Source organism: Pristiophorus japonicus, chromosome 22, assembly GCF_044704955.1.
Source record: "Pristiophorus japonicus isolate sPriJap1 chromosome 22, sPriJap1.hap1, whole genome shotgun sequence".
In the NCBI taxonomy this organism is placed as follows: domain Eukaryota; kingdom Metazoa; phylum Chordata; class Chondrichthyes; family Pristiophoridae; genus Pristiophorus; species Pristiophorus japonicus.
In genome coordinates this window covers 35,052,134-35,077,850 of record NC_091998.1, presented here as the reverse complement: position 1 = coordinate 35,077,850, position 25,717 = coordinate 35,052,134, and the positions used below count along the sequence as shown (strand labels likewise).

General features: G+C 47.8%; 1 long non-coding RNA gene across 1 annotated transcript in view; it reads right to left on the bottom strand.

Annotated features, from left to right (window-relative positions):
* Positions 1–420: 420 nt before the first annotated feature.
* The window catches only part of LOC139234744 (uncharacterized), a 77,902-nt gene continuing 52,605 nt past the window's right edge, over positions 421–25,717 (bottom strand). Inside the window, exons 4-6 of the long non-coding RNA XR_011588338.1 lie at positions 19,538–19,573; positions 2,071–2,127; positions 421–452 (exon numbers count right to left, since the gene is read on the bottom strand). This is a non-coding gene — a long non-coding RNA (uncharacterized lncRNA). The remainder of the gene's footprint in view (positions 453–2,070; positions 2,128–19,537; positions 19,574–25,717) is intronic.

The window sequence follows — 25,717 nt, the reverse complement described above, 5'->3', positions numbered from 1 at the left end:
TCGAGGCAATCAGTGAAACTCTCCCAGTCTTCCCCTTCCACGAATCTCTCCAAAATTCCAACAGACATGGTTGCGTGAAAGTTCATATTTTTAACTCGTCGTCAATTGTTAAGTATCGAATAACTCCACGAGGCTAAGTACAGTGAGCTAGTTCAGGCATGACCTTACTCCAGTTTATTTATTCTCAAAGAGAGGATTCAACATGGCTGCCACCATTATATACACAGCTTGCACGTGTCCGCCAGTGACCATCAGGACTCCGACAGTCGCACTCTCCGGTGGCAGGTAAAACCCAGTTAACATACATAACAACAGCAGCAACATTTGCCCCGACGTGTTGAAGGGAGAAAACTGGAGCATAAATTAAAGCAGCGACAGAGATTTAAATAAAACAAAACGGAATTGTTTAGAAATCAACTTACTGGTTGGTCTGGATTCTGGTAAACCGCCGCCTACAGGGGGAGAGGAGCTGATTAGGTTCATAGCACAAGGCCGTCAAATAGCAAAACCGCACCTAAAACAAACAGCTAAAACCAAAATGACCCCAGTGCTTTAGCACATTGCTGGGGGCATAGTAAAGGCACCCAGTCACCCAGAGAGAGCACTCAGTTACCCAGAGAGGGCACCCAGTCACCCCGAGAGGGCACCCAGTCACCCCGAGAGGGCACCCAGTCACCCAGAGAGAGCACTCAGTTACCCAGAGAGGGCACCCAGTCACCCCGAGAGGGCACCCAGTCACCCTGAGAGGGCACCCAGTCACCCCGAGAGGGCACCCAGTCAACCCGATGGAGTCGGGCCCACGGAAGGTCGAAGAGCTGAACAGAAAAATCAATGCAAAAAAAAATCAGAGCACCTTCAGGGGACCCCATGCAGGTAAGTCGCTATAAGAATTTTTTTTTCAATGTTCACTAACTTTTTGTTGCAGGTCTTCATAACAACCGTCGGGGATGGACCAGCCTCCTCACAGTGGTCCTTTCCCGTTCTGCCGCCGACTCCCGCCGCACCAATCTGGCATCTCTGCGGGCGGGAGGTCACTTGCACCACTTGGCAGCGGGCGGTTCCCGCCGGTTCTCCCCTCCCGCGCACCAGCACAAGTGCAAACTGGCACAGGGCGGAACCCGGAGAGGGATGTCGGCACATCACGCCGGCAGTCGGTGATAAGGCCATCAATTTTAGCCCCATAAATAATAAATGAGTCGTCAAAGGAAGGGCCAAAAATGAAATCTTCTCGTGGAGGTAGAGGGCATGACTGAGGTATTAATGAGCACTTTGTATTTGTCTTCACGAGAGAAGAGGATGCACCAATGTCCCAGTAAAAGAGCTGGTGGAGAAATTAGATAAAAATAGATGAAGAGGAGGTACTGAAAAGATTAGCAGCACTCAAAGCAGAGACGTCACCCAGTCGGGATGGGCTGCATCCTAGGTTGCTGGCAAAAGTAAGGGTGGAAATCGCAAAGGCTCTGGCCACAATCCTCCATTAACATTCTCTGATCTAAGGGGAACAACCCCAGCTTCTCTAGTCTCCCATCCCTGCTACAATTCTTGTGTTAGGACTGTACCCCAGTGAGAGTCAGTGTGTGTGGGACTGTACCCCAGTGAGAGTCAGTGTGTGTGAGACCCGTACCCCAGTGAGAGTCAGTGTGTGTGGGACTGTATCCTAGTGAGAGTCAGTGTGTGTGGGACTGTACCCCAGTGAGAGTCAGTGTGTGTGGGACTGTACCCCAGTGAGAGTCAATGTGTGTGGGACCTGTACCCCAGTGAGAGTCAGTGTGTGTGGGACTGTACCAGTGAGAGTCAGCATGTGTGGGACTGTACCCCAGTGAGAGTCAGTGTGTGTGGGACCTGTACCCCATTGAGAGTCAGTGTGTGTGGGACCTGTACCCCAGTGAGAGTCAGTGTGTGTGGGACCCGTACCCCAGTGAGTCAGTGTGTGTGGGACTGTACCGCAGTGAGAGTCAGTATCTTCAGGACAGAAGCAGAAGAGAAGGGTGTAAATGAGAAAATTAAGAAAGGAATGTTTGTTGGAGGAGTTTATTTTTATTTAATAGAATAATGTTTATTAATTCTCACCTGATTCTGATGAATTACGGCGCTCACAGAATGATCGTCTTCATTTCTTTGCTTACTCTAATCAAGAAGTAAAAAGATGTGAAAATGTTGTTTGTACAGGACTCTTACAGTATTTAACAATCATAGGGCATTGGATCAGAGACTGACCTTTCACCCTGGAGTCGGGTTGTGAAGTGGGTCAGAGACTGACCTTTCACCCTGGAGTCGGGTGGTGAAGTGGGTCAGAGACTGACCTTTCACCCTGGGGTCGGGTGGTATAGTGGGTCAGAGACTGACCTTTCATCCTGGAGTTGGGTGGTGAAGTGGGTCAGAGTCTGACCTTTCACCCTGGAGTCGGGTGGTGAAGTGGGTCGGAGACTGACCTTTCACCCTGGGGTCGGGTGATATAGTGGGTCAGAGATTCACCTTTCACCCTGGAGTTGGGTGGTGAAGTGGGTCAGAGACTGACCTTTCACCCTGGAGTCGGGTGGTGAAGTGGGTCAGAGACTGACCTTTCACCCTGGGGTCGGGTGGTATAGTGGGTCAGAGACTGACCTTTCACCCTGGAGTCGGGTGGTGAAGTGGGTCAGAGATTGACCTTTCACCCTGGAGTCGGGTGGTGAAGTGGGTCAGAGACTGACCTTTCACCCTGGAGTCGGGTGGTGAAGTGGGTCAGAGATTGACCTTTCACCCTGGAGTCGGGTGGTGAAGTGGGTCAGAGACTGACCTTTCACCCTGGAGTCGGGTGGTGAAGTGGGTCAGAGACTGACCTTTCACCCTGGAGTTGGGTGGTGAAGTGGGTCAGTTTCCGATTGCCCCCGGAGTACAGAACTGAAAGTGCCCTCACTCCACGGTCCAGACAAGGTGGTGGAGGCAGTCTGACCCACTGCACCACCTGGCGTTATAGCCAATGAAGAACTTTTGAAATACAGTCACTGCTGGAATGCAGGCAGCCTGTTTGCGCACAGCAAGCTCCCACAAATAGCAATGCGATATTGACCAGATAATCTGTTTCAGTGGTATTGGTTGACGGATAAATATTGGCTAGGACACCAGGGATAATTCTCTTGTTCTTCAAAAGAGTGCCATAGAACTTTTATATCCACCAGAGAGAGCAGGGGGTGTCGATTTAACGTCTCATCCGAAAGACGCCACCTCCGACAGTGCAGCACTCCCTCAGCACTGCACTGCAGTGGCAGCCTGGATTATGATTTTGGGTACGTGATGATCCCTGCACCTGAAATGTGAAGCTTGACGCAAAACCAGTACTGGGCCTCTTTACCATCGAGCTGGCAAGGCGCCTTGAAGACTTAAGATCAAGCCCAGGGCAATGGCAATTCAGTGAGGGGAGTGATTGGGAAGGGGGACAATTGAGGGGGGGTGGGTGGGGGGAGAGATCGGGAAAGGGTGGGAGAAGAGAACAGGAAGAGGGGGGAAGAGCATGAAGGGGTGAGAGCAGGAAGAGGAAGGGGGAGAGCAGGAAGAGTGAAGAGCAGGAAGGGGGCAATTGGGCCGGGAAGGACGTGATGGCCGGGGGTGAGCTCGTGCAATCATTGACGTACCATTGCATGTGGATCCTTGATTTGCTTCCCACGGGCATCTTGTGACAAGAGGTCAGGGTCAATTACCGACTTTACGATTTTCTCACTCCGACAAAACACCACGGGGGCAAAATTGCCGACCGCTGGGAACGGAGTGCACCCACCCTGTTTCTCGTGCTTTTACTCGCGCGGTTGATCCGGTGGTCTCTTGAGCGAAATTCCGCTCTTTGGCTTTTTTTTCCTGTGGACTGGAAATCGGTCACAATGGGGGGGGTGGATGTGGGGCGGTGAGCGCACTAGAGGGGCAGAGGTCGGGGGCGGGTGTAGTGGGGGGAGAGCGTAGCGCTGACGACATCATCACGACGCATCACCACGGCTCTCCCCTTCACTTAAAGGGCCAGGCCTGCCCGATTGTTTCAGTTCAGTCCACTGGGCCACCGGGGGGCGGGGGGGGTTTCGGCCGGGCCAGCGGCCTGTCACCCAAGAGAGGGTGCCAGGCTGCCTGTTGGCGGCCCGACCGAACCCAGGGGCATGATCCTCGGCCAACATGGCAGTCGGCCGACAAAAAAAACATGGCAGCAATGGCAGTGCGCCTTCCCCTTTAATGGCAGCCACACCGTCATTTTACAAGGACTGCAGCTAGAAAAAAGCAGCTTTTGGTACCGCCCAGCGGTAGGAAGATTCTTTCGGCGGAATTTCGCCGACGGGTGGGGGAACATCAGCGGTGCACACTTTGCTGACGCACTTAGGATGGATCGGCAGCAGTGGTAGCGGTGATGGGGGGCGGGGTGTGGGGGGAGAGCGGGTCAGCGCCGGGACACCACAGGAGGGGAGTTTTTTTAAATGGCAGTCAATGCAGACCGCAGCGTGGCCGCCGATTTCCGGCGGTAACAGGCCTTAACGGACTTTGCCAAAACAGGGCTGCCCACCCCGGTATTGCAGAGGAGGCCACATCATGAGCAGCGAATACTGTATATTAAATTGAAAGAAGTACAAGTATAGTTCAGGGACATTGGAGGGGAAAGGGAGTTTGAATATGGGACATAAAAACAGAACGTGCTGGAAATACTCAGCGAGTCGGGCAGCATCTGTGGAGAGAGAAACAGAGTTAACGTTTCAGGTCGATGACCCTTCGTCAGAACCTGGAAAAGTTAGAGATGTAACTGTAGGGGCAGGGAAAGGGGGAGGGGAGGAAAGAACAAAAGGGAAGGTCTGTGATTGGGTGGAAGGCAGGAGAGATTAGATGACTGTTTTGTATTAATGCTTGGGGGGTCACCAGACACCAGAGGGCTCCGGGGTCGGAGGTCATCGGGCTGTACACATGTGACCTGTGTGCTTGGTCACAAGCTGGGTGTCTTTGTCACGCTGGCAGTCTCGGGTTGGAATAAAGATGGATCAGGTTGCACCTGAGTGAGTTTACAGTAACCAGACTCCTGAGTCATTACAATGACAAAAGGTATGATGTGTGTACAAAGCAAAAGGAGATGGTAATGGGACAAGTAAAGACACAAAGGATGGGTCGAGTAGAGGTGTAAATGGGAATGGTAGAATCATCACCAGCCTCCATCTGAAACAATAGAGGCAGAGGGTTTGGTCTGAAATTGTTGAACTGGATGTTGTGTCCAGAAGGCTGTAAGGTCTAATTGAAAGATGAGGTGCTGTTCCTCGAGCTTATGCTGAGCTTCATTGGAACAGTGCAGGAGGTCGAGGACAGAGTGGAACAGAGAATTAAAGTGACAGACGACCAGAAGCTCAGGGTCACACTTACGGACTGAACGGAGGTGCTCCACAAAGCGGTCATCCAATCTGCGTTTGATCTCCCCAACGTAGAGGAGACGGTATCGTGAGCAGCGAATACAGTATACTAAATTGCTGTTTCATGGGGAAGGAGTGCTTGGACCCTGGACAGTGGGAAGGGAGGAGGTGAAAGGGCAGGGGTTGCATCTCCCCCGCTTAACGGGAAGGTGTCGTGGGAAGGGGAGCGGGTGTTGGGGATGACTGCGGAATGGACCAGGGTGTCGCGGAGTGGTGTTGGTTTCCTGATGGTACTGGTGTTGGCAGTGGTGTTGCTCGTGATGTGGAGCTGACAGCAACACCATTCGTGCCAGGAGCAGATAGCTCCAGGGGCAGCACAGATCAGATTACAGGGCCGTTCATTCACAAGAAGCAGAGTAGGAAGTAAAATTACACCAAAAAGGAGAAGGAATGAGTTACAATCAGCCCCAGCTGATGAATAAATAGATAGCACGCAGCTTATTGACTACAAACCCCAGAGGCACGGAGTTCCAGGGAGACTGAATTCTCCGACTGATTTCCTAGCACTCTGTGTTCAGAATCATTCTGGGTTCAGATGGGGCAGTGGTCAGGGTATTATGGGCTGGAGTAAGGAGGCAGTCAGTCAGGGTTCGGTGTCGGGATTTCCGGGGAGAACAGGACTGGACTCAGTCCAGATGCAAAAGTACTACAGATAGCAAAAAGGTTACACAACCTGGGCTGGGAGCTCAGGTTCTGTATTTACAAACCACAGAGATTAAAATGAGGGTGGTTTATGTTGATCAGACTCGCGACAGAATCAGGGAGCTGTGGTGATCAACTCCTTCTAAAAAGTAGTTGGGTAAATAATTGGTTGGGATGTGATTGGGGATTGGGCAACGAAATATCCCCGGACACAGTGGGTGCTGCTGGGGGTGAGGGGAGGTTGTCTGTGCATGGGAGGGTCTAGGGTTGGTTAGCAGAGATGGATAAATATTCTGGAGTTTTGTTGAGTAATTTGCATCAGTGTTTACCAAGGAAGAGGACTTTGCCGAAGCTACGGTAAACGGGGTACTGGATGAGATAAAAAATAAATAAAGAGGAGGTACCAGAAAAGCAGGCGGTACTTAAAGTAGAAAAGTCACCCGGTGCGGATGGGATGCTGAGGGAAGTAAGGGGAGACATTGCAGAGGTGCTGGCTACAATCTTCCAATCCTCTTTAGATACAACAACACCAACTTGTATTTATATAGAGCCTTTAATGTCTCATCATAATCCTGTGGAGCACCTGGAGTGGTTCCAGAAGACTGGAGGATTGTAAATGTTAAATTTTTGTTCAAAAAGGGAAGAAGGTTAAACCCAGCAACTACAACTCTTTTTGGAGGGGGGAGGGAACAAAATACACGTTAGATCAAGTGCCCCCTGATCTGGGGGACACTCCAGACACTTAACTGCCCCTTTTTAAAGTTTTTTGTTTCTTTTTTTTTGTTTTTTTGTGGGGTTTTTTGTGATTTTCTTTTGGGGGGGGCATTAAAACCATATATTTTACAAGTGCCCCCTATAAAAGGGGAGGGGGACACTAAAAATCCGGCAATTAAAACAAATTAAACTACAGGCCAGTCAGTTTAACGTCAGGTGGGAGAGCTTTTAGAAACAATAATCTGGGAGAAAATGAACAGCCACTAGGACACGTGTAGACTAATAAAGGAGAGCCAGCACGTGTTTGTGAGGGGAAAATCGTGTTGACTAACGTGATGGAGTTTTTTGATGAGGTAAGAGAGAGGGTGGATGAGGGCAGTGCAGTTGATGTTGTCAATATGGATTTTCAAAACGCTGATAAAGTGCCACATATTATGATTTTTAGCAATATTGAAGCCCGTGGGATAAAAGGGGCAGTGGCAGCATGGATACAGCATTGGCTAAAGGATAGAAAGCAGAGAGTTGTGGTGAGTGGCTGGAGGGAGGTATACAGTGGTGTTCCCCAGGATTCAGTACTCGGACCACTGCTGTTTTGATAAATATTAATAAATTGGACTTGGGGGTACAGGGCACAATTTCAAAGTTTGCAGATAATACAAAACTTGGAAGTGTAGATAACATTGAGAAACTTCAACAGTAGACCCAAGAGGACTTAGACAGGCTGGTGCAATGGGCGGACACCTGGCAGATGAAATTTAACACAGAGAAGTGTGAGGTGATATATTTTGGAAGGAAGGATAAGAATGAGAGGCCATTCACACTCAATGTCTGATTTTAAAGGGGATGCAAGAACAGAGAGACCTGGGGGTGCTTGTGCACAAACCTTCGAAGCTGGCAGGAGAGGTTAACAAAGCATGTGGGATCCTGGGCTTTATAAATAGAGACATAGAGAACAAAAGCCAGAATGCTAAACCTGTATAAAACACTGGTTCGGTCCCAGCTGGAGGATTGTGTCCAATTCTGGGCACCTCACTTTAGGAAGGATGTGAAGGCCCTGGAGATGGTGCAGAGGAGATTTACGAGAATGATTCCAGGAATGAGGGACTTCAGTTGCGTGGATAGACCGGAGAAGCTGGGATTGTTCTCCTTGGAGCAGAGAAGGCTAAGAGGAGATTTGGTCGTGGTGTTTAAAATCATGAGGGGTTTAGACACGAGTAAATAAAGAGAAAGTGTTCCCAATGGCGGAAGGGTCGATAACCAGTGGGCACAGATTTAAGGCGATCGGCAAAAGAACCAGAGGCGACATGAGGAAAAACTTTTTTACTTTTTTAGAATGCGGATACAGATTCAATCGCAGCCTTCAAAAGGCAATGGGATAAATACTTGAAGGAGAAAAAATTTCAGGGATACGAGAAAAGAGTGGGGGAGGGGGACTGACTGGGTTGCTCTTCGAAAGAGCTGGCGCAGACTCGATGGGCCGAATGGCCTCCTTCTGTGCTGTACTGTTCTGAGAGCCCGAAATTCAGTCCTGCTGGAAAGCTGGTGCTCCCTCTGTCTTTTTGTGGCCATTTGCGCCGAAATGTTTCTGTGGCTGGGCCACCCCATATTCAGCTCCAAAAGTGAACAAATAGGTTCCAGCGTTAATGAACCCTTCCAAAGTGGATTTTTCAGCGGTGTGGCTGTCTTAATTTGAGTGTTATCACCACTGAGAATGTAGGCAAGAGTTTCTAATGAGCCAGCTGCTCCCTGGCCTTTTTAAAGGCCAAGGTTTGCAGCAAGGGCCCGAGGGGGGAAGGAGGTTGGAAGGATGGCTGGTGTAAGAGGTGCCAGGAGAGCCAACAGGGTCACTGATATGGAGCTGGAGACACTGATGGATGGTGTGGAGGACAGAAGACGAATACTGTTTCCTGACATGGGGAGACCTGGCAGACAGACAGTACATAATGCATGGCGGGAGATTGCAGGGGAGGTATCAGGCACCTCCATATATGAGGACACACCCACCCAGGAGGGTGCTGGCCAGTCTGCACCCAACCCTTCCAGGGTGGCGATGGGTCGACGCCTCCTAGCTCTGGGGCGACGGGGATCCTCCTCCTCTTACACCTCCTCCTCCTCAGGTGGTACTGCTGGCTCGACCTCCAGCGGCTGTCCCCTCATGATGGCCAGGTTGTGCAGCATGCAGCAGACCACGATGATTATGGAGACCCATTGAGGAGCGTACTGTAGGGTGCCACCAGAGTAGTCCAGGCACCGGAACCTCTGTTTAAGGATGTCTATGCACTGCTCGATGATGCACCTGGTGACACAACGAGCGTCATTGTATGCATGCTCTGGCGCTGTCCTGGGGTTCCGCAGAGGAGTGAGCAGCCAAGGGGGCAGGGGATATCCCTTGTTCCCCACAATCCTGACCACAATCCTGATTCGGGCCGGTGAAGATGGCAGGGCACACTGGTCTGGCGCAGAATGAACGAATCATGGCTGCTGCTTCCCTTGCCCGCTGCCTGTCTGCTCGGTGCTGACGGCGACGCCATCTCCTGCGTGCCGCCCTGCTTCTGACCAGGTGTCGCCCTCCCAACACTCCTCCCATCCTCAGGGCGAACCCTGCCAAGCAGGTCTCTGTAGCCCACAGGACTCCACTAAAGAGTCAGACCTGAAAGGTGTACAAAAGTTCAGGGGTATGTGCAAACCTCTGAGCAGCACTCAGCAAATTCAATGGAGCCAAAACAATTAATAAAATTATATGAAAAGATAAATACTGCGGATGCTGGAAAATGAAATAAAAACAATAATCAGTAGTAACACTATTTATCTACCCAAGGGTCCCAGCAATGTCGCGTTCGAGCACTGCATCGAAAACCTCACGGGGGCACTGCCGGGAAAAGAGCTACCTTTCCCTCGGTGAATGTCGCTTTCCAGCGGCCCGCACGCTGCACAGCTCACCGCTGGACACCTTCCATTACAGCGGCTTCACCATGCCGTTTCCGGCGTAAGTGAACACCGCTCAAACTCCGCCCCCCCCCCCCCCGCCCCCCCGAGGTGAATATGGCTCGGGGAGGGAAAAATACCCAACCGCGGCGGCCCATCGATTTTATCCGATTGATCGGCCAAACTCCGCAGTAGCTGTCCCTTCGGGGATGGTGAATTTCGGGCCCTGTGATTCTATGAATCCCGCTGGGGATCAATGAGATTGTACACAGAATGTTCACTCAGGAGATTAAATGGGTGGGGTAGAGACCACACCAGAGTAAGTCATAATCAGCCCATGAAAGGCCGCCTCTTCTTGTGTGGTCTCGTGTTTCTAACCCCCAGGTGGAGAACAGCATTAATTTCGAGTTACCCTTGCAGCTTGCTAGTTTTGTACTTGTAACCTCTAGTTCTGTGCTCAGAACCCAAGGTTCCTGGACCAACAGTAAGTCTACCTCTCAGCATTGTAAACTGGGCTCCTTTCGTGCCTCTTTTCTCCAACAGAAACAAGTTCAGTTCCACGAGCATTCCCCATCAACTCGAAATTCTGGAATCATCCTCGTTAATTGTCTTTAAACACTGCGAGTCAGGTTCTGCTGGGGGAGTTTCGGAGCTCGGGTACAAATTAAAAAGCAGAGCCTCAAAGGTAATTATCTCGGGATTACTATCTGAGCCACGCGCAAATTGGCATAGGAACAGATTAGCGGGTTAAATGCGTGGCTGAACAAGTGATGTGAGAGACAGGAGTTTCATATCACGGGGCACTGGCACCAGTACTGGGGAGAGAGGGAGCTCTTCCGTTAGGACGGACTCCACTTAAACCGGACTGGGATCATCGTCCTGGTGAATCGAATAACGAGGGCGGTAGATAGGGCTTTAAATGAAACAGGGGGAGGGAGGGTTGAGGTAAGAAAGGGTACATCTATAAGTCTGAAGAGAAAAGTGAAGGCTGTTGAGCAGAGTAGCGATTTGGGTAAACAGAGTAACAGACTGTGTCGGGAAGGGGCAGAGAAGCTAACAATGGTAATAGGTCATATCAGGGAAAAATAGTAAAAAGCTAAAATTAAAGAAGTTCTATCTGAATGCATGAAGGATTTGTAAGAAGGTAGATGAATTGATGGCACAAATAGAAATAAATGGGTATGATCAAGTAGTCATTACTGAGATGTGTTTGCATGGTGACCAAAGTTGGGAACTAAATATTCCAGGGTACTTCACTTTTAGAAAAGATAGGCAAAATGGAAAAGGAGGTGGGGCAGCCCTGTGATAATAAAGGATGGGATAAAGACAGGAGTGAGAAAGGATCTTAGCTCGTAAAATCAGGATGTAGAATCAGTATGGGTGGAGCTACGATATAACAAAGCACCAGTAGGAGTAGTTTATAGGCCTCATAATAGTAATCACAGTGTTGGACAGAGAATAAATCTGGAATTTAGAGGAGCATGTAACAAGGGTAATGCAATAATCCTGGGGGAGTTTAATCTTCATATACACTGGGCAAACCAAATTGGCAAAATAGCGTGAAGATGAGTTCATGGAATGAATTTGAGACAGTTTTCTAGAACAATATGTTGAGGGATCAACTGAGGTAAGGCTATTTTAGATCTAGTATTGTGTAATGAGACAGGATCAATTAGTAATCTTATAGTACAGGATCCTCTGGGGAAGAGTGATTACAATATGATAGAATTTCATATTAACTTTCAGAGTGATGTGGCTAACTAGTAGTTTTAAACTTAAAGCCAATTATGAAGGTATGAGGGGCGATGTGGCTGAGGTAGATTGAGAAATTAGATTAAAAGATATGATGGTAGATAAGCAATGGCAAACATTTAAAGAAATAATTCATAGTTCTCAACTAATATGCATTACCATGAGGAATAAAAACTCCACTGGAAATGTGTTACAACCATAGCTAACTAGGATAGTATCAGATTAAAAGAAGAAGCTTACAATATAGTCAAAAAGAATAGTAAGCCTGGGGATTGGGAGGGTTTTAAAAATTAGCAAAGGATGATCAAGAAATTTATAGAGGGGGAAAATAGAATATTAGAATATGAGAGTAAAGTAGCAAGAAATATAGAACCAGATTATAAGAGTTTTTACAAGTATGTAAAAAGAAAAAGATTAGCAAAAGTAAAGGTGGGTTCCTTTAGAGGCAGAGACAGAAGAAATTATAATGGGGAATAAGGAAGTGGCAGAGACATTAAAGAAATATTTTATATCTGTCTTTACAATTGTAGTCAACCAAGGGTCCAGTGAGAATGAGGAACTTTAAGTAATTAATAATAGTAAAGAAACAGTACTGGAGAAATTAATGGAATTAAAGCCGACAAATCCTCATGTCCTGATGGCCTACATCCTAGGGTTTTAAAGGAGGTGGCTGCAGAGATAGTGGATACATTGCTTTTTATCTTCCAGAATTCCATAGATTCTCTAGCGGCCCCAGTGGATTTGAAGGTAGTAAATGTAAGCCCGCTGTTCAAGAAAAGAGGGAGCGAGAAAACAGGGAACGACAGGCCAGTTAGCCTGGCATCAGTAAGGATGTGTACCAGGGCACTTGGAAAATCACAATCTGATTAGACAGAGTCAACATGGTTTTATGGCAGGGAAATAAGGTTTGACAAATCTGTTTGGAGTTTTTTTGGATTGTAACCAATGTTCCCTCTATTTACTTTTGGGTCTCGTGGCCCCTTTAACAGGCTGTGCAATCCATTCAAAAATCTGCGCTTGAGTGATCTTAGCATTTAAAGGTCAGTGAGCTGGCTACACAGGAGCCCCAGAGCGTTGGGTGGCCATGCAGCTTAAAAGGAATATTGATTGTAATTTGCAGGGTAGATAAGGGGGAACCAATGGATGTAGTATATTTGGATTTTCAGAACGCATTCGATAAGCTGCCATACAAGAGGTTGTTACACAAGATTAGGGCGCATGGGATTGGGGGTAATATATTAATACAAATTGAGGGTTGATTAGTGGACAGAAAACTGAGAGTAGGAATAAACAGGTCTTTTATGGGATAGCAAGCTGTAACTAGTGGAGTACCACAAGGGTCAGTGCTGGGGCCTCAGTTATTTACAATCTAAAATCAATGACTTAGTTGAGGGGACTGAGGGCACTACTTCATAGTTCGATGATGATACAAAGCTAGTTAGGAACGCAAGCTGTGAGGAGGGTGCAATGAGATTGCCAAGGGATATAGCCAGGTTAAATGATTGGGCAAGAAGTTTGCAGATGGAGTATACTGTGGGGAAGTGTGAAATTATCCATTTTGGTAGGAAGGATGGAAAAGCAGAATATATTTTAAAAGGTGAGAGACGAGTAAATATTGGGATTTGGGTGTTCTTGTACACTAATCGCAGAAAGTTAACATGCAAGTACAGAAAGCAATTAGGAAGACAAATGGTATGTTAGCCTGCATTGCAATGAGGTTGGAGTATAAGAATAAGGAAGTCTTTCTGCAATTATACAGGGCTTTGAGAGACTACACCTGGAGTGCTATGCACAGTTTTGGTCTTCTCACCTAAGGAAGGATATACTTGCCTTAGAGCGAGTGCAACAAAGGTTCATTGGATTGATTCCTGGGATGAGAGGGCTGTCCTATGAGAAGAGATTGAGTAGAATGGGCCTATACTCTCAGTTTAGAAGGATGAGAGATAATCTCATTGAAATTTATAAAATTCTTAGAGGGCTTGACAGGGTGGATGCTGAGAGGCTGGAGTGTCTAGAACCAGGAGTCGGTCTCAGAATAAGGATCGGCCATTTAGGACTGAGATGAGGAAAAATGTATTTGCTCAGAGCGTTGTGAATCTTTTGGAATTCTCTACCTCAGAGGGCTGTGGACGCTGAGTCGATGAGTGTATTCAAGACTGAGATCGATAGATTTTGGGGCACTAAGGAAATCAAGGGATATGGGGATAGGCGATGTAGAAGTTCAACCTCGATCTTATTGAATGGTGGAGCAGGCTCGAGGGGCCTTGGACTGTAGCAGGTGAAGAGGAAGGTGGAGGAGTGCTGAAGGGTTGGGGTAGCGATTTGGGAGGTGAGGGGACCTGAGAGGGTATAAATGAAAGGAGCATACAACAAGAGAGACAGGTCCAGGAGGGCTAAAGAGAAAAGCAGAAAAAAAGGAGGAGAAAAAATGGAAATAGGAATGATGGGCTTGGGTCCGGTGCAGCGGCCTAAACACGCATGCGAATGGACACAGAAATCAATAATTAGTAAATGATGCAATTGATTCTCAATTGTGAGTTACTCTTGAGCTAATCGAGTAATGAACTGGCTTCAGAGGAAAGGTGCTGGCTGAATAAGCAGCTTGTCCCTTTCAGGAACTGGAGAGTCACTTTCCCGCCCAGGCCAGTGAGTTTAACTCCGAAGATCTGGGCAATGCTCTGGTAAGACCACACCCTGAGTCTAGGGTTCAGTTTAGGTCATCAAGACACAAAGGGAACAGTCAAGTCCCAGAGGCAGTGGAAATTGAGTCATGAGGAACGAATGGAGAATCTGGGGCTCTTCAACCATGAATGGTGGATATGGAGGGAAACTTGCAGAAGTTTAAAAGGTATTAAACAGGATAGATAAGGTTATCCTGGGGCAGTACTTCAAACTACGTATTAGAAGTTTAGGGTTTTAAAATGTGAATGAAACGTTATTACATAGACAGAGAGCTGACAGGGGATTGAACAATAGACAGAGTGGTTGCTTCCACACAGTTTTTCCAGCATTGCTGGGAAACATGAGATACAGGACATCTTTTGGCCGTTAGATGTCCTCCTGGGATACAATGAGCAAAGACAGGTTCTGACCATCAATTCGAGAAGTTATGATTTCGATTGATTCTTGAGGTCTAACTATGTGGAGGTCGCTAGGGATATGAACTCCTCCAAATGACATCCTTTGTGACTGTGACAAAGGCACACTATCCCTCCTCATCCTTCTTGACTTGGCTGCAGCCTTTGACACGGTTGACCACTCTATCCTTCTCCAACGTCTCTCCACCATCGTCCAGCTGTGTGGGACTGCACTCGCCTGGTTCCATTCTCATCTATCTAATCGTAGCCAGAGAATCACCTGCAACGGCTTCTCTTCCCACCCCCGCATCGTTACCTCTGGTGTCCCCCCCCCCCAGGATCTATCCTTGGCCCCCTCCTATTTCTCATCTACATGTTGCCCCTTGGCGACAGCATCTGAAAACACAGCATCAGTTTCCACATGTACGCTGATGACACCCAGCTCTACCTCACCACTACTTCTCTCAACCCCTCCATGGTCTCTAAGTTGTCAGACTGCTTGTCCAACATCCAGTTCTGGATAAGCAGAAATTTTAGGAAGTCCAAAGCCATTGTTTTCAGTCCCCTCGATGAACTCTGTTCCTTAGCCACAGACTGCATCCCTCTCCCCAACTTCTGTCTGAGGCTGACCCACACTGAGCTTTCGACCACCTATCCGCAGCATAACGAAGACCGCCTATTTTCACCTCTGCAACATCGCCCGTCTACGTCCCTGCCTCAGCTCATCTGTTGCCTCATCCATGCCTTTGTTACCTCTAGACTTGATTATTCCAACACACTCCTGGCTGGCCTCCCACATTCTACCCTACGTAAGCTAGAGGTGATCCAAAACTCGGCTGCCCCTGTCCTAATTCGCACCAAGTCCCGCTTGCCCTTCACCCCTGTGCTCACTGACCTACATTGGCTCCCGGTTAAGCAACGACTCGATTTCAAAATTCTCATCCTTGCCTCGTAATCTCTGTAATCTTCTTCAGCCCCACAACCCCCTGAGTTATCTGCGCTCCTCTAATTCTGCCCTCCTGAGCATCCCTGATTATAATCGCTCCACCATTGGTGGCCGTGCCTTCAGCTGCCTAGACCCCAAGCTCTGGAACTCCCTGCCTAAACCTCTCCGCCTCTCGACCTCTCTTTCCTCCTTCAAGACGCTCCTTAAAACTTCCCTCTTTGACCAAGCCTGCCCTAATTTCTCCTTGTGCGCTCGGTGTCAAATTGTTTGTCTCATAATACTCCTGTGAAGCGCTTTGGGGACGTTTCACTACGGTAAAGACGCTATATAAATATAAGCTATTGTTGTTGTTGACACATCGACCTAAGGAATGTGGTCAGCTGATAGCATCGCCTGCAGTGGACCGTCCTTCATTAATCTCTCTAACTGTCTCCAATGATTTGATTGACGGTGCAATGGTGAAGCTGTAACAAAGTTTGAGGAGTTGTAAAGTTATTGATCGGGGGAATAGTTAATTGAACCATGCTACGGAACGTGGAGGATTGAAACATGTTTCAGAGAGCGGATTTTTCGAGAGATACCTCCGGTGAGGCCTGATCAGCCTTCTAAACCTTCGCGCTCGAAACTGTAATGTGTTTGGATTCTCCGGAGAACTTGCAGAGCATTACCGCAAGTGCTGCCGTTAAATCTATGATTATTGTCAATAACTGTTATTGCTTTATTCTTAATTCCTATGAATGTCAATGAATGCTTTGAACCCTATTATTTTGAGGAGTAATTTATACACTTATAATTAAGTGACTTGATACACTTACTAATTTATACACTTATAATGCACTTAACAGATAGCAAGAGTTTCTATAGGTATATAAAAAGGAAAAGAGTGGCTAGAGTAAATGTTGGTCCCTTAGAGGACGAGACCGGGGAATTAGTAATGGGGAACATGGAGATGGCAGAAACTCTGAACAAATATTCTAACAGTGGATAGTCTAGGGGCTATAGGGTGGGGGGGGGGGGGGGGTGTGGTGGAGAGGAACTTAACACAATCACAATCACAAAGGAGGTGGTACTCAGTAAGATAATGGGACTAAAGGCAAATAAATCCCCTGGACCTGATGGCTTGCATCCTAGGGTCTGAAGAGAAGTAGCGGCAGGGATAGTGGATGCATTGGTTGTAATTTACCAAAATTCCCTGCATTCTGGGGAGGTCCCAGCAGATTGGAAAACTGTAAATGTATCGCCCATATTTAAAAAAGGAGGCAGACAAAAAGTAGGAAATTATAGACCACTTAGCCTAACATCGGTGGTTGGGAAAATGTTGGAGTCCATTATTAAAGAAGCAGTAGCAGGACATTTGGAAAAGCAAAATTCGGTCAGGCAGAGTCAGCTTGGATTTATGAAGGGAAAGTCATGTTTGACAAATTTTCTGGAGTTCTTTGAGGATATAACGGACAGGGTGGATAAAGGGGAACCAGTGGATGTGGTGTATTTGGACTTCCAGAAGGCATTTGACAAAGTGCCACATAAAAGGTTACTGCACAAGATAAAAGTTCACGGGGTTGGGGGTAATATATTAGCATGGATAGAGGATTGGCTAATGAACAGAGAACAGAGAGTCGGGATAAATGTTTCATTCTCGTGTTGGCAATCAGTAACTAGTGGGGTGCCGCAGGGATCAGTGCTGGGACCCCAACTATTTACAATCTGTATTAACGACTTGGAAGAAGGGACAGAGTGTAACGTAGCCAAGTTTGCTGTTGATACAAAGATGGGAGGAAAAGCAATGTGTGAGGAAGACACAAAAAATCTGCAAAAGGACATAGACAGGCTAAGTGAGTGGGCAAAAATTTGGCAGATGGAGTATAATGTTGGAAAGTATGAGGTCATGCACTTCGCAGAAAAAATCAAAGAGCAAGTTATTATTTAAATGGAGAAAGATTTCAAAGTGCCGCAGTACAGCGGGACCTGGGGGTACTTGTGCATGAAACACAAAAGGTTAGTATGTAGGCACAGCAAGTGATCAGGAAGGCCAATGGTATCTTGGCCTTTATTGCAAAAGGGATGGAGTATAAAAGCAGGAAAGTCTTGCTACAGCTATACAGGGTTTTGGTGAGGCCTCACCTGGAATACTGCGTGCAGTTTTGGTTTCCATATTTACGAAACTTGCTTTGGAGTCAGTTCAGAGAGGGTTCACAAGATTGATTCCGGGGATGAGGGGGTTGACTTATGAGGAAAGGTTGAGTAGGTTGGGCCTCTACTCATTGGCGTTCAGAAGAATGAGAGGTGATCTTATCGAAACATATAAGATTACGAGGGGCTTGACAAGGTGGATGAAGAGAGGATGTTTCCAATGGTGGGGGAGACTAGAAGTAGAGGGCATGATCTTAGAATAAGGGGCCTTCCATTTAAAACAGAGCTGAGGAGAAATTTCTTCTCTGAAGGTTGTAAATCTGTGGAATTTTCTGCCTCGGAGAACTGTGGAAGCTGGGTCATTGAATAAATTTAAGACAGAAATAGACAGTTTCTTAACTAATAAGGAAATAAGGGGTTATGGGGAGTGGGCAGGGAAGTGGAGCTGAGTCCATGATGAGATCAACTCCTGCTCCTATTTCTTATGTTCTTATAAGAACACGCTTCCTCTGACAGCCTGACAGGGAAATACCGGGTTCCTCGAGGAATGTGCCCTGAAAGGGCCGGGGTCTCGATCACCACAGCCAAAATCCGCTCAGTCAGCCAGTCTTCACAAAGAGGGTAAGGTTGGGTTTTTACCTGCGTTCTCCTTTTTAGGAAAATGTAAATGCCGGCAGCGAGGAATCCAATCACTAGGAGCGCCAGCGGTAACCCCAGCCCGAGCCCGATTGCCAAGGCTCGATCGACGGGGCTCTGAAATAAATAGACCGACTTTACACCCTGCCAGTGGGCTCCTCAACTCCCAGCTCAACCCAGGGCCTCGGCTCAGCACACCATTTACCCCCCCTGATTTACCCCCCTGATATACCCCCCCCGATATATAACCCCCGATTTACCCCCCCTGATATACCCCCCTGATTTACCCTCCCCCGATTTTCCCCCGCCCCCTGATTTACCCCCCTGATATACCCCCCTGATATACACCCCCTGATTTACCCCCCTGATATACACCCCCTGATTTACCCCCCTGATATACACCCCTGAATTCCCCCCCTGTTTTACCCCCCTGATTTACCACCCTGATTTACCCCCCTGATTTACCCTCCTCCGATTCCCCCCCGACACACACACACCTGATTTACCCCCCCCCCGATTTACCACTCCCCTGATTTACTGATTTACCCCCCCATGATTTACCAACCTGATTTACCACCCCCCTGATTTACTTATTTACACCCCACTGAATTACATCCCCCTGATTTATCCCCCCCCCCGATTTACCCCCCCTGATTTACCCACCTGATTTACTCCCCTGATTCCCCCCTGATTTACCTCCCCCCCTTAATTTACCCCCCTTAATTTACCCCCTGATTTACCCCCTCTGATTTACCCCCCTGATTTACCCCCTCTGATTTACCCCCCCTGATTTACACCCCCTGATTTACACCCCCCTGATTTACCCCCCCCCCCGATTTACCCCCTGATTTACCCACCTTAATTTACCACCACCCCGATTTACACCCCCCCTGATTTACCCCCCTCTGATTTACCCCCCTCTGATTTACCCCCCTGATTTACCCCCCTGATTCCTCCCCTGATTTACCCCCCTGATTTAACCCCTCTGATTTCCCCCCCCCCCGATTTACACCCCCCAGATTTACCCCCCCCCCCGATTTACAACCCCCTGATTTACCTCCCTCTGATTTACCTCCCTCTGATTTACCCCCCTGATTTACCCCCCTGATTTACCCCCCCACCTCCCCCGATTTACACCCCCCTGATTTACACGACCAGAATGTGAACGTGGTTTCGGTTTACACTGGCCTGTGGAGGTGAATCGATGAAGAAAGCTCTCCTCCTACCTTCTCCGTAGAGTTAATACCAGAGAGTCACAGCCAATCACTGGCCGTGAGATTAACCAGGTTCCCCAGCCCCTGCCTCCTTACCTTATCACTTGCCACCGTTGTTCCATTAGTAAACGGCTGCAAAGTTAAAGAGACATTGTACAGATCAGACATTAAACAGCAATGCTGTTCTCCATTGGAGAACCACCGTGTTTCACACAAAGTATCACACTCCCCTGTACCAAACTCAACCAGAATTATTTGAAGCTCCACTGACAGTACGATTGCCAAATCTGGTTGGACAACTCCCGGGAGGTCTCCTCACATGGCCTGCAGCCTCCCTGCCCCCACACTGCTGCAATTGTTCGCCCGACATGTTCATCCTCCCAGAGACCCGCCTTTACTCGCCAATTAGACAGCAGAGAAACATAGAAACATAGAAAATAGGTGCAGGAGCAGGCCATTCAGCCCTTCTAGCCTGCGCCGCCATTCAATGAGTTCATGGCTGAACATGCAACTTCAGTACCCCATTCCTGCTTTCTCGCCATACCCCTTGATCCCCCTAGTAGTAAGGACTTCACCTTTTTGAATATATTTAGTGAATTGGCCTCAACAACTTTCTGTGGTAGAGAATTCCACAGGTTCACCACTCTCTGGGTGAAGAAGTTTCTCCTCATCTCGGTCCTAAATGGCTTACCCCTTATCCTAAGACTGTGTCCCCTGGTTCTGGACTTCCCCAACATTGGGAACATTCTTCCTACATCTAACCTGTCTAAACCCATCAGAATTTTGAACGTTTCTATGAGGTCCCCTCTCATTCTTCTGAACTCCAGTGAATACAAGCCCAGTTGATCCAGTCTTTCTTGATAGGTCAGTTCCACCAACCTGGGAATCAGTCTGGTGAACCTTCGCTGCACTCCCTCAATAGCAAGAATGTCCTTCCTCAGGTTAGGAGACCAAAACTGTACACAATACTCCAGGTGTGGCCTCACCAAGGCCCTGTACAACTGTAGCAACACCTCCATGCCCCTGTACTCAAATCCCCTCGCTATGAAGGCCAACATGCCATTTGCTATCTTAACCGCCTGCTGTACCTGCATGCCAACCTTCAATGACTGATGTACCATGACACCCAGGTCTCGTTGCACCTCCCCTTTTCCTAATCTGTCACCATTCAGATAATAGTCTGTCTCTCTGTTTTTACCACCAAAGTGGATAACCTCACATTTATCCACATTATACTTCATCTGCCATGCATTTGCCCACTCACCTAACCTATCCAAGTCGCTCTGCAGCCTCATAGCATCGTCCTCGCCGCTCACACTGCCACCCAACTTAGTGTCATCCGCAAATTTGGAGATATTACATTTAATCCCCTCGTCTAAATCATTAATGTACAGTGTAAACAGCTGAGGCCCCAGCACAGAACCTTGTGGTACCCCACTAGTCACTGCCTGCCATTCTGAAAAGTCCCCATTTACTCCTACTCTTTGCTTCCTGTCTGACAACCAGTTCTCAATCCATGTCAGCACACTACCCCCAATCCCATGTGCTTTAACTTTGCACATTAATCTCTTGTGTGGGACCTTGTCGAAAGCCTTCTGAAAGTCCAAATATACCACATCAACTGGTTCTCCCTTGTCCACTCTCCTGGAAACATCCTCAAAAAATTCCAGAAGATTTGTCAAGCATGATTTTCCTTTCACAAATCCATGCAGACTTGGACCTATCATGTCACCTCTTTCCAAATGCACTGCTATGACATCCTTAATAATTGATTCCATCATTTTACCCACCACCGATGTCAGGCTGACTGGTCTATAATTCCCTGTTTTCTCTCTCCCTCCTTTTTTAAAAAGTGGAGTTACATTGGCTACCCTCTACTCGATAGGAACTGATCCAGAGTCAATGGAATGTTGGAAAATGACTGTCAATGCATCCGCTATTTGCAAGGCCACCTCCTTAAGTACTCTGGGATGCAGTCCATCAGGCCCTGGGGATTTATCGGCCTTCAATCCCATCAATTTCCCCAACACAATTTCCTGACTAATAAGGATTTCCCTCAGTTCCTCCTCCTTACTAGACCCTCTGACCCCTTTTATATCCGGAAGGTTGTTTGTGTCCTCCTTAGTGAATACCGAACCAAAGTACTTGTTCAATTGGTCCGCCATTTCTTTGTTCCCCGTTATGACTTCCCCTGATTCTGACTGCAGGGGACCTACGTTTGTCTTTACTAACCTTTTTCTCTTTACATATCGATAGAAACTTTTGCAATCCGTCTTAATGTTCGTTGCAAGCTTCTTCTCGTACTCCATTTTCCCTGCCCTAATCAAACCCTTTGTCCTCCTCTGCTGAGTTCTAAATTTCTCCCAGTCCCCGGGTTCGCTGCTATTTCTGGCCAATTTGTATGCCACTTCCTTGGCTTTATTACTATCCCTGATTTCCCTTGATAGACACGGTTAAGCCACCTTCCCTTTTTTATTTTTACGCCAGACAGGAATGTGCAATTGTTGTAGTTCATCCATGCGGTCTCTAAATGTCTGCCATTGCCCATCCACAGTCAACCCCTTAAGTATCATTCGCCAATCTATCCTAGCCAATTCACACCTCATACCTTCAAAGTTAGCCTTCTTTAAGTTCTGGACCATGGTCTCTGAATTAACTGTTTCATTCTCCATCCTAATGCAGAATTCCACCATATTATGGTCACTCTTCCCCAAGGGGCCTCGCACAACGAGATTGCTAATTAATCCTCTCTCATTACACAACACCCAGTCTAAGATGGCCTCCCCCGTAGTTGGTTCCTCGACATATTGGTCTAGAAAACCATCCCTTATGCATCCAGGAAATCCTCCTCCACCGCATTGCTTTCAGTTTGGTTAGCCCAATCTATGTGCATGTTAAAGTCACCCATTATAACTGCTGCACCTTTATTGCATGCACCCCTAATTTCCTGTTTGATGCCCTCCCCAACATCACTACTACTGTTTGGAGGTCTGTACATAACTCCCACTAACGTTTTTTGCCCTTTGGTTTTCTGCAGCTCTACCCACATAGATTCCACATCATCCAAGCTAATGTCCTTCTTAACTATTGCATTAATCTCCTCCTTAACCAGCAATGCTACCCCACCTCCTTTTCCTTGAATATCCCTGGATGTTGAGTTCCCAGCCCTGATCATCCTGGAGCCACGTCTCCGTAATCCCAATCACATCATATTTGTTAACATCTATTTGCACAGTTAATTCATCCACTTTATTACGGATACTCCTTGCATTAAGACACAAAGCCTTCAGGCTTGTTTTTTTAACACCCTTTTTCCTTTTAGAATTTTGCTGTACAGTGGGCCCTTTTTGTTCTTTGCCTTGGGTTCTCTCCCCTCCACTTTTCCTCATCTCCTTTCTGTCTTTTGCTTTTGTCTCCTTTTTGTTTCCCTCTGTCTCCCTGCATTGGTTCCCATCCCCCTGCCATATTAGTTTAACTCCTCCCCAACAGCACTAGCAAACACTCCACCTAGGAAATTGGTTCCGGTCCTGCCCAGGTGCAGACCATCCGGTTTATACTGGTCCCACATCCCCCAGAACCGGTTCCAATGCCCCAGGAATTTGAATCCCTCCCTGCTGCACCACTGCTCAAGCCACGTATTCATCTGCGCTATCCTGCGATTCCTACTCTGACTAGCACATGGCACTGGTAGCAATCCCGAGATTACTACTTTTGAGGTCCTACTTTTTAATTTAGCTCCTAGTTCCTTAAATTCGTTTCGTAGGACCTCATCCCATTTTTTACCTATGTCGTTGGTACCAATGTGCACCACGACAACTGGCTGTTCTCCCTCCCTTTTTAGAATGTCCTGCACCCGCTCCGAGACATCCTTGACCCTTGCACCAGGGAGGCAACAAACCATCCTGGAGTCTCGGTTGCGGCCGCAGAAACGCCTATCTATTCCCCTTACAATTGAATCCCCTATCACTATCACTCTCCCGCTCTTTTTCCTGCCCTCCTGTGCAACAGAGCCAGCCACGGTGTCATGAACTTGGCTGCTGTTGCCCTCCCCTGATGAGTCATCCCCCCCAACAGTACCCAAAGCAGTGTATCTGTTTTGCAGGGGGATGACCACAGGGGACCCCTGCACTACCTTCCTTGCACTGCTCTTCCTGCTGGTCTTCCATTCCCTATCTGGCTGTGGACCCTTTCCCTGCGGTACGACCAACTCGCTACACGTGCTACTCACGTCATTCTCAGCATCGTGGATGCTCCAGAGTGAATCCACCCTCAGCTTCAACTCCGCAACGCGGTCCGTCAGGAGCTGGAGGTGGATACACTTCCCGCACACGTAGTCGTCAGGAACACTGGTGTCGTCCCTGAGTTCCCACATGGTACAGGAGGAGCAAAACACGTGACCGCGCTGTCCTGCCATGACTTAACCCTTAGATAAGCAACAACAATGCTAAAGTTTACTCACCGTTATAGAAGAGAAAAAAGCGGACCATATCTGTCACCCGATTGGATGATGACTGACTGTCAGTCAAACAGCCTTTATCCCATCTCCAAAATTTTCATAACTAATAAATGAAAGTTCAGGAAATGTAAAAAACACGTAATTTTATTCGTGTTTCTATGATTTTCTCTCCCAGATTGCTCACTACAATGTCCCAGAGATTAATCCTTAATTCCTGGAGACTCTGCTCCGCAATTAGGATGGTACATCGCCAATTAGAATCACTTAAACCATGAGTTATAAATTGTAATAAAACTAACGGGAAAAACTTATCGAATTATAATTTGGATCCAGTATCCACCATGTCTTATGATCCCTCTGATGCCCTCCCGTCATGAAAGCCTCAAGCGTACCGGCAGACATCATGTGCTCATAAGACCATAAGTATTAGGAGCAGGAGTCGGCCATTTGGCCCCTCGAGCCTGCTCCCCATTCAATAAGATCATGACTGATCTTCTACCTCAAATCCACTTTCCTGCACTGTCCCCATATCCCTTGATTCCCTTAATATCGAAAAATCTATGGCTCTCTGTCTTGAATATACTCAATGACTGAGCCTCCACAGCCCTCTGGGGTAGAGAATTCCAAAGATTCACCACCCTCTGAGTGAAGAAATTTCTCCTCATCTCAGTCCTAAATGGCTGACCCCTTATTCTGAGACTGTGACCCCTGGTTCTAGACTCCCCAGCCAGAGGAAACATCCTCCCTGCATCTACCCTGTCAAGCCCTGTAAGAATTGTGTATGTTTCAATGAGATCACCTCTCATTATTCTAAACTCTAGAGAATATAGGCCTAGTCTACTCAATCTCTCCTCATAAGACAATCCCCCCATCCCAGGAATCAGTCTGGTGAACCTTCGTTGCACTCCCTCTATGGCAAGTGTATCCTTCCTTAGGATTGTGGCACCCCGACCTGTGAGAGAACAGCTCTGCAGGTTGGGCTATAAAAGAGCTGGAGTGATGTACCATTTCAACCTCTAGTGCGAGCTGCTCCAAGTGTGTGACAATTTTGAGATGGGCGACTGGGTGACGTCATCAAAACCCTGGTTACCATTCTGGAGCGTGGGCAGGAACATCGGGAGGACCTTGGTACAGAGGAGTGGGAAGGTCGGGGCAGATCAGCAGCAAGTGTTTGTGGCGAGATGCGGTGAATGTTTATGGCGGAGGTGCGGTGAGAGATCATGGTGGAGGTGCGACAGATGAGGGTCCGGGGCCCAGAAGAGCCGAGGGCCCAGGGGCAGCACGGGCCAGCACACACTGCGATATGTGTGCGCACTAGGTCCATGCAGCAGAGCAGGTCTCCAGTCGTCCTGTTTAACCCTTGCCACTGGACCAAGACCTAGCTCTGTCAAGCCCGTGTGGTGGCTGATGTGCAACGGTCACCACACGTTAAAAAATCCACGCACAGGCATCTTCCACCCCCTCAACTGGAGTTCAGGACTGGAACATTGGGTCCTTCATTGAAACACCTGTGAACTCATGTGGAAGCAAGTCATCCTCGCTCGAGGGACCGCCTATGATCCTTCATTGGATAAGGAGACCAAAACTGTACACAATAATCCAGGTGCGGTCTCACCAGGGCCCTATATCATTGCAGTTTGTCTTTACTCTTGTACTTAAATCCTCCTGTAATAAAGGCCAACATACCATTTGCTTTCTTAATTGCTTGCTGTACCCGCATGTTAACTTTCAGTGATTGGTGTACAAGGACACCCAGGTCCCTCTGAACACCAACATTTCCCAATCTCTCACCATTTAAAAAATACTCTGCTTTTCTATTT